This window comes from Antennarius striatus, chromosome 16 (genome assembly GCF_040054535.1).
Source record: "Antennarius striatus isolate MH-2024 chromosome 16, ASM4005453v1, whole genome shotgun sequence".
Lineage (NCBI taxonomy): Eukaryota > Metazoa > Chordata > Actinopteri > Lophiiformes > Antennariidae > Antennarius > Antennarius striatus.
This window is the reverse complement of record NC_090791.1, coordinates 13,839,912-13,849,291: the sequence shown is the minus strand read 5'-3', so window position 1 is coordinate 13,849,291 and position 9,380 is coordinate 13,839,912. Positions and strand designations below refer to the sequence as shown.

At 38.7% G+C, this 9,380-nt stretch overlaps 1 protein-coding gene across 5 annotated transcripts in view; it reads left to right on the top strand.

The window, feature by feature from the left end:
* Nucleotides 1-7,113: 7,113 nt before the first annotated feature.
* The window catches only part of LOC137609737 (BAH and coiled-coil domain-containing protein 1), a 64,333-nt gene continuing 62,066 nt past the window's right edge, over nucleotides 7,114-9,380 (top strand). For all 5 annotated transcript variants that reach the window (XM_068336985.1, XM_068336984.1, XM_068336982.1 and 2 more), the window contains exon 1: nucleotides 7,114-7,327. The gene's annotated coding sequence lies outside the window, so the exon portion shown is untranslated. The remainder of the gene's footprint in view (nucleotides 7,328-9,380) is intronic.

The following is a 9,380-nucleotide window of genomic DNA, read 5'->3' as shown; positions in this document are numbered from 1 at the left end:
AGTTTGTCTGACATCAATTATTTCAAACAAGACAAACAGCTCTCCTTAAAGCTGCTACACACAGCAGGACAGATGTGAATATTCAATTAAAGACATAACACTGCAGGTTAAACATTCCCCAAAGTTTTTGTTGCTCATGTTTCATTTCAGATATCTGAGGAAACCAATAGCAAATTTCATCCTCTATATTATTTCAAATGAACATTCTGACAGATCCTTTCATGTAATTTGATTAGAGGAACAGGGTTCCAGTCGGTCCTCCTTTATTTACTATAACTGGGGAGAAAAACAATTAAGCTATACATGTTAGCTATCAAGGAGACAACGCACCCATACACAGACACACCAATGCATGAAACACACACACGCATGCACGCACGCACGCACACACACACACACACACACACACACTCAAGTCTAATTTAATCCTTTATGAAGCGCTTGGAATTTGTAATTATTTTAATTAGGAAAGGTGCAATAGGAGTCTACTCCATGGCAATGCTGACACTCCAGGGTGCCTGGAGCCAATTAAAAATATGTGCTGATCAAACAGCCTGCCCTTGCCATGCAGGCTATCCCCAGAGCCTCTGCTGCTGCAGCAGAGGAACGGCCAAGCTCAGGGCCTCTTGCTCCCATCGAACAAGCTGCAGACGAACCGGCAGAACTACAACCGACGCTCTCCTCACTGAGATCCGGTTCAAGCCTCAGCTACTCCCATTAGCTGTATATTATGGGGGGTGAGTGGAGGCAATAAGAGGAATCCTTCAGCTCACGTCTGTGGGAAAATGTCACAGACTCCATTTGATCCCCTAAGAGATTCTTCTTTGTCCCACAAGGGAACTGGCTCACCCAATTTTACCTCACACTCTGAGCAGGAACATCACATTAAACTTAAATGATATGACAGTTAAGAGTGACAATTAAACCTGGTATTAATCACATTATTTCTTTTGTTACAGGCAATCTGTGTGATGTTGCCAGTCCTCGGTGTACACATTGTGGATACATTTAATTTAATCAGAAAGTGACTTATATTTTCCAAATGTTAACATTTGTGAGGATAATTTCATCTCTGTCATATCCTCCCTGTGTGAAGTCACTCCTCATTCCATCATTAGGCATTTCTGTCCCTGGTGATTAATGATTATAATGAGCATGAGCGGCCATTCACTCTGCCACACACTATTCTATCTTCTGGCCTGTGTGTGATGTGTCATGTCCTCCTAAGAATGGAAAACATGGCTTTGGTCATATTCAGCCAACAATATAAAATCTATGTCAGCTGAGCACTGCAATATTCTTTAACAACAAAAAATGTCTCATTTCTTAAATGAACTTTTATGAAATGTAATGGCCAAACATGTATTTGCATAAAATAGAGGCATATATTAATCATCAGATAAAACTGAACTGTGTCTTGTCTGCATTTAGAATTAGTTGTACATTTCTTAGAAAATAAACCTGCAATTCCAGTGATTCAGTCAAATGTGATGACCTACTGCTATTGCTGAAAAAGAATGAATCCCTTTAAAATAAATAAAAATTATGAACACGTTGGTCTTGGAAAAAAGTCATTTGCCCACTTTTTCTTCCTGAAGGGTCAGAATTCTAGGATTACACTGAGCAAATGTTGCTCATTGAACTGACACTACCTGCCGCCATTTCTACTTTTCTCCGCCTTGACATTGCTGTAGCCGTCTAGCATTGTTAAACTTTTATCTTTCAAAGACTTTGCAGGCTTGTCAGCTGAGGTGTGCAGTGAGAGCGATAACTGCATATTCGTAGATCCATAAAAAGGCTCACATATCTTGAGAGTCGCATCAGTCAAGATGCTGAAATACAGCTCCCCGCTTTTATGTCGGAACCACAATCGGATGCTGGGATGTGAAATTAATATGATAATATGGCATCTGCCATAAGGGGCCAGAATGGCAACCAGGAAAATTGTTTTAGACCTTGCAGGGAACATTTTTAATTGGACACTTCATGTGAAAAGCATAGCATGTAAAATGATTCCTTGGTGTGAGGACCGAGCTGGATTTGGGTTGAGACATCGACTGGGAGAAATACTCGCAATGTAAATAAATGCTTTGCACTGCAACAAATGATGTAAATTTGCAGAAACACATAGTTTAATTCTTATTATTTAGAACCTAGTCGGTCATCAGGATCTTTTCAACTTGACCTGAAAGACAGACTTCCAGATATGCTTCTTCAAGCTTCACTCTTGGATTCCTAATAATTTTTCTGCAACCCAGATGATTCGAAAATGTTGTCAAGGTGTTTTGTTTTTGGTTGTTACACATGTCTAGCTGTCCAGCTTATTCTACTAATGGTAGTAATTCAATGTCTCAGGGTAGTTGCAAATCAATTTTGATGGCAAACCTCGAGTTTTAACATTATTTTACAAGAGTAAACTAAGTTATTACAGTTGAATTATAGATTGTGTTTCTATTTACAATCACAACCTTTACTATTTAGCACGCATGGATGCAAATCTTTCTCATTTCCATATTCCATATGTAATTTTGCTGACTCCACAAGAAGCCCTCTGATTGCACCTCTTCACTATTTGATAAACTGCTGTGATAATACCTTGCATTTACAGACCACAGTCTCGGAACCTGAACTAATCTACACAATACTCCGTATGCAAAGCTCCGGCAACCTGCAGCTGGGGAGAAATCCGTCACACCACAAACCCTCTTTTCTTCTCGAAAGGCGCAAACTCTCTGGTGACAACAACCATCTTGGTCACATGACAATGAAGGCATAACACAACCCACACGACAGTGACCCAATGTACCCGTTCCTGCAGATGCTGGGTAACAACATGGCTGATGATTTTAATAATGGAGGTACAATGTTGCCCTTGTGTTGTTGAGCACTCACCAGTTGTGTTAGACTTTCACAATCACAAGACTGACATTGAACATGATATCACTTATGTGTGACGCAGGACGGGGAAATAATCAAATAGATCATTGGAAGGGATCGTCAAATGAAGATGTTTACTAATTTATGCTTACAATGGAAGTACAGAAAGAACCATTCCTTTAAAACCACATCAAAGGAGCACTGATATATTTATCCTATGCAGATGGTCAAAATGAGTCAAATAAGACAATGTGTTACTATGATCTTTGGACTTTAGATTGAAACAAGAGTCCAAACAATATTTGCTCATTGCAGTTGAATTGTACCAGCAGCCTTTAAGTGACGAAGAACTTGTATTCTGGCTGGACTGCAACCAAACATAGACTTAAACCCCATTTACACAGCTGTTTTGATGAAAACGAAAACATTTCTCTTTAGCATGTGCATTGTCCAAACACATGGTTGAGCAAAATGATGGAAAACGTTGTAGTATGCATGCCAGGACAATAGTTGGCGGTGCGACCCATCTAATGCAACACCACAGAAGGGGATCACATTCATGGTTCTGCAAAGCTACCGTGGAGGAACGTCAATAAGCTGAACACTATCTGTAACCAAAAAAAAAAAAAAAGCCTTTTCTTACTGCTGTTGCTGATGTTTTTGTTGTTGCTGTTGTTTGTGGGATCCTTTTAGCAAATGGCTAAAAAATATAAAAACTGTGTTGTTAATATCTTTGTAGTTTTCCAGTTTACATGGTGATGGCACTGGGGTGTCTAACATACTACTGTCATGTAAACAGTCCCTTAGCTTCCCCTTGTAACATAATGAGGTTAGTATATTATGTCATTAAGATTCTGGATGATGATTAAATGAAAAAACAAATCTAACAGAGGATGTAACAGTAAAGCAAAGTGTAATTCGTGTTTTGGAAACTATATCTTTTAAAATTATTAATTAATATAGGTAGAGCATATGATTTCTTGATTTGTTTGTTTGTTTGCTAGCTAACTTATTTGGTGCTTCAACACCCTTTGATGCATCTTAGTTTTCTGTATTGTCTGTGTCTTATATTGGCACTCATGCATGAGAATTATCTTTATTTAAACATCTTGCATTTTCACACTGAAATGTGTTTGAGATGCCCTTTACAAACAGTGACATCTCAGAGAAATATCTAAAAATAATTTAACAATTTTATCAGTGTATGGAAGATCAAATCCCTGAGGTGAGGGCAGATTTTTGTCACTGCGCCAGCCTTCTGTAGGCTTCTGGTTATGCCATATGCCACTGCGGTTCAAGCAGTTTGCACACCTATCACACACACATGACCATCTCTAATGCATTTATGAAATTCCACCCATGAAGAACATTAAAAATATATATGTGATGATTTCAAGTCAGTTTTCAAGGCTAATACGTGAGCTGTGAGTAATGTGTTAGTCTGTATTCTTCATAGCTAAATTAATGTATCAACTGATATTCAGTCATCTGAGTGTGCGCAAATGCTCATGCTCTGTCTGTCGCTCACACTCATGTGCACACACACACACACACACACACACACACACAAACACGCACACGCACACACACACAAAGGTCAAAGGATGCACCTGATCCAATCAAATACGTAAAGTCAGCTCTAAATTGTACATTCTCTCAGTTTCAATGATTGCAATTTTTTTAATTTGTGTTATTTTAGTCATTGTAATTGCATTTCATTTTTTAAAAATCCAATTTTAGCCACTGGTGTTTCTGTTTAAATCTGAAAACAATTAAAATATATTTACAGATTGTGAATCCTTACTATTAGACGATCACCCATGCTAAGAGTGAGCGTTATATGGATATAAAAGCAAACAGACAATGAATTTGTCCTTCCATTACATCCAGTGTCACTGTGTGTAGACGTGGGTGGGAGGCATACACTGTCAATCATCAATGCTTCATTGATCAAGGACAATCCCCGTTGTAAAACTACCTTTTTCCCTTTTTCTTAAGAAATCACTTGCTTGCTTTGATTATCCCTGCCTGATGTGTTTGAAGGAAAGACAATGTTTGTATTTGTGGGTGCAGAAGACTGTCTGTGTGTGCGACCAAAAGACCTCTTCAACGTTGCATGGCACTCACTTAGGGAGAGACCATGAGATGAAATTCCAACATCCTCTGCTAACATATAAGAGTCAGGTAGAATTCAAGAATCAAAGTGTGTGTGTGTGTGTGTGTGTGTGTGTGTGTGTGTGTGTGTGTGTGTGTGTGTGTGTGTGTGTGTGTGTGTGTTTGTATAGAAAACAAGCCACTTTAAGATTTCTGGGTTATGGTGCCCCATCTATAAATACATAAACAAACATTTTTTTTACCTTATTTTTTGTCAAACCACCTAAATAGCTTAATTAGATTAATAATACTTGATGTGGGTCAGGGTGACAGTTGGTGAGAGTTTAACATAAATATTTTTTGTCATTAATATTCAGTACCTCCCTGTTTAATCTCCCTGTGATCTGACAGTCAACCGAAACATCAGTCAAGAATAAACAATGACAAAAACAAAAAAAACGTTCCTCTGATTAGGTATGTAGGCTACAGAAAAAAAAAAGCCCACAGCCAAACAAAACATAAATTAATTCACTTCTCTTTTTTATTGTCCTTATACAGCAAATCTACTATGTAAAGATATTTTGTGGCAGCTTTGTATTTGATTCATCCAGGCTCCCTGGCTTTTAAAGGCCTTCTATTTTCAGAAACCCAACATGATGGAAAAGGATCATGCAGGACTGTCAAATATCAAAACTTTTGGTTGCATCAGATTTACGACCATTTATATGTTGACTTTATTTCACCGGTAAAGGTTTTAATCTCAAATCTGTATAATCTAAGGCAAGGACTGTAACAAGAGACATACGATGATATCCTCTAATTCTGGCTACGCTGTACAAAACAGTGGTGAAATAAATCGCATTGGTTTTATTTCAATGCACTGACCCCTCTACGACAAACCTCACGCAGCCAGTCTTTAAAATGGTGAAAGACTCCCTGCAGATTTTCTCCATTAAAGCGGGCTTCAGCAGGGCGATCCAGCACCGGGGCTATTTTCTGTCCTTTCACACTGACGTGCAGCATCTACGTGAATTATTTCGAGTTTAACCTGTTTTCATAACTTTTTGTAATGATCATGTCCGTATTTGTCCGAAAACTAACCTAGATTATTTTAAATATCCAACATATAATTTCCCCCTCTCAGCAGTACTCCCTTTGATTCACGCTTGACTCATATGGCTTCAGGGCCAATGGGGGTCTGCCTCTGAGGCGCCTTGAAACCGTCTCTTCTTATCCCCTTTCATCATCTAACCCGGGAAGCCTTGAAACCGCAGGGCGAGTTATTGCCTTTTTTCAGACAGCCCATTGCGGACTGGCCAACAGCCAATCAGAGTCTTGTTTACTTTCTATGACTGACAATGCTTTGGAGCCGCACCAACCAATCAGAACCTTACAGACAGGGGGGGCTCACTTGTAAACATGTATTATAATAACTAGTCCATCGTAATAACACAAGCTAAATATTGAAATTACGGTCTTGTCTTGTCTGTATGATGCAGTGTAATTTAAAAAAAAAAAAAGGTTTTAGGTGTCAAATCCATTCAATAAAGAAATCTATAAAGGTACTGGTTAAAATTCTTTACTGAGAAAGGAAATTATAGTATAAATTTTAATACATTAAAATTAGGGGTTAAAATAAACTAAAAATAATTGAAATACAATTGAATGGAAATAGAAGAACTGAATTGTACACTTCAAACATTCTGTTGGATTCATATTTGAAATACATGGCAAGGACAAAAAGGACTAAAATATAATCTTTAATTGCTTAGTTTTGTTTCATGTATTTACATCATTCCAACCATTCATTGTGAATACAGGATAAAACCATCGGTGTCACCAATTGTACATTTTTATTAACTAATATCAATTTGAAGGCATCACTCAGCTCCATTGTGTGAGAGTAAAAACATCCTGTGCTTCAAATCTGGCGCTTGTGTCTCTGTTTAGCATCTCCTGCCTCCACACCATTGGCCTGTGCTGCCGACCAATCAGAAGCGTCCATATCTCCAGCCGGACTGCACGAGCTCATTGACATGCAGGTATCCGACCAATGGGAGGGCGTGTTTACCCTGCCCCCGAGACGCGAGGTACGCAGTTGCACCGGGAGAGAAACCGCTGCTCTGAGATCCGAACCGCGATCCAACCCAGCCGGGAGCCCCAGTCCCACAGCTTCCATAGCCCGAACCAGAAGGCTGCTGCTCAGCCTCACAGGGAAATACTGTAGGACTTCACTTAAGCCACATGGTCTAGCTCTGATTCTGATTTTAAATGGGCGTCGCACTCGGCCTTGCTCGTTCCTTCCATGTGTTTTGTGATTTTATAATTTATTGTTATGCAAGGATTTAACATACCAGTAAGTAGTAATTTTTTTTACTTTATTTTAATTGAATAAAATATTTTGAGGCCTGTTTCCTCGTTGGAAAACGATGTATTTAACCCAAAATGCTATATATAAATATGACATGATGTTCAGTATGCACAGTACATTGCTATAATTTACATAGTAATAAGAAACCAATAATATCCTATGTGGAATAAATCGATGATTAAATGCACTGAGCCACCAAAAATTAACGAAACTAAATAATTATGTAGGCTCCTAATAGGTTATCGATAATTTCAACAACATTAAGTATATTAATAATTATTGTAATAATTATGTAAATTGGTCAGTATTGTATATTTTTAAATGATGATTTTTGTTTTGCATTTAGACTATATTAAATTATATCTGATTGACGGCTTATTTGCAGTTTTTTTTAATTTTCAGTATGTAATATTTATTAAAAACACAACAGGCTACGTAGGCTATTTTTCGTTTTGATCTTTTGTTTTTACTGATACCAATATTTAACAGCCCTTGATTAATTGTTCAAATTAGCTATCCTTGTGTTTTTCGAAAAGATCGGCGTGTAAACTGATGGTTTTGAAACTCCACACGGAGAATTTGCTCGGGGGAGCGAGGCAAACGTGTTTTTACTTGCACCGACCGAGGCGCACTCCCTTCCGGCCAGCTGAGTCACGGAGGTCCGCCTGTTTCCCAACGCGCTCCGACCCGCACAGCAAAGCTTTGACTTGATTTATCTACGTTTATGCCGTCGAATGGATTCTGTAAATGAACCTGGCAGCTGCCTAATAAATTGTATTACAGGCGTCAATTATTGGAACGGTTTTTAAAAATTAAGACAATATATTCAGAGAGGCAACTCGCATATTTAAAACCAACATTTAAAAAAAAAATCCGCGATGGGAAATTGGGCTACTGCAAATAAATTACTACATTTCGAACATTCACTCTTCCCACTATCGCGAATATAGAAGCGTTTTTATTCTGGGGTTGTTCGTGGACACCGAGTGGGGTGAACGCAACTGCATGGCGGAGGGAGAGGGTAATGGCTGACTGCAAGGCAGACAAAGGCAGTCCTTCTGACGGGCGGCCATTCACCTTGGATCTCAGACTCGGCGATCACGATGAAATAAGACTTTTGAAACGGGTTTGCTTTAATGGGAGCCGCATACACACACACACACACACACACACACGCACATCCACTAACGACGCACCAGACGATAAGGTTTTGTCCGAGGGAGGTCCGTGTGGAGGGATTTTATTGTCGGAGTAGCGCTGAGATGCAGGCTAACGTTAGGCTGGTAGGCTACATGGAGAGGTAACAGTGCTGAGGGTGGAATAGCTTATTCCTGACATCCCCATTCTTTTAACAGTTTTTCATTTAAAATGTATTTAACAAATAGTGTTGTTTTTTTTTTGTTTTTTTTGCAAATCTTCCTGGGAATAACCCAACACATGGCCTCCAAATATATGATGTAATAATAGACAGGGAGCCCATTTACAACAAGAAAATGCAGTCATATTTATTTATATTCGGAATTGCAAAATTAGGCTGCCTTTCCGCTTTCCTTTTTTTATTTTTACACACATGTGTAAGACGAAAATGAAATGTCAATTTCATAGGATTACTGCAAAGACGAAAAGCTTTATTTTGCACTGCAAATATTTTAATTTATGCAAAAAAAAAAAAAAATTCAGCTGCTACAACATTTTTTTTTTGTGGACTGGCGTAGGATGTAGCCTTGACTGGTTTTACTACAATATTTGATTACCTGACCTTAAGCAGGTCAAGGCAGCTGAAGTGAGAGTGCAGTTATTCACATGCACGCACACCCCATCGCGGGCACGCGCATTTGCGAGCACGCACAAAGACACACAAGAGAGAGCGAGAGACAGAAAAGGAGGGGGTCATTCAGGATCCATCTGTATAAAGCAACATTTAAACCATATTCCCAGTTAAAATACAAAACATTTTGATCTTTTATTTTGAAACTTTACATTTATAGTACATATTTCTGCTGAAGGTCGACACGTGATGCAATTTTATCAGCTTCTA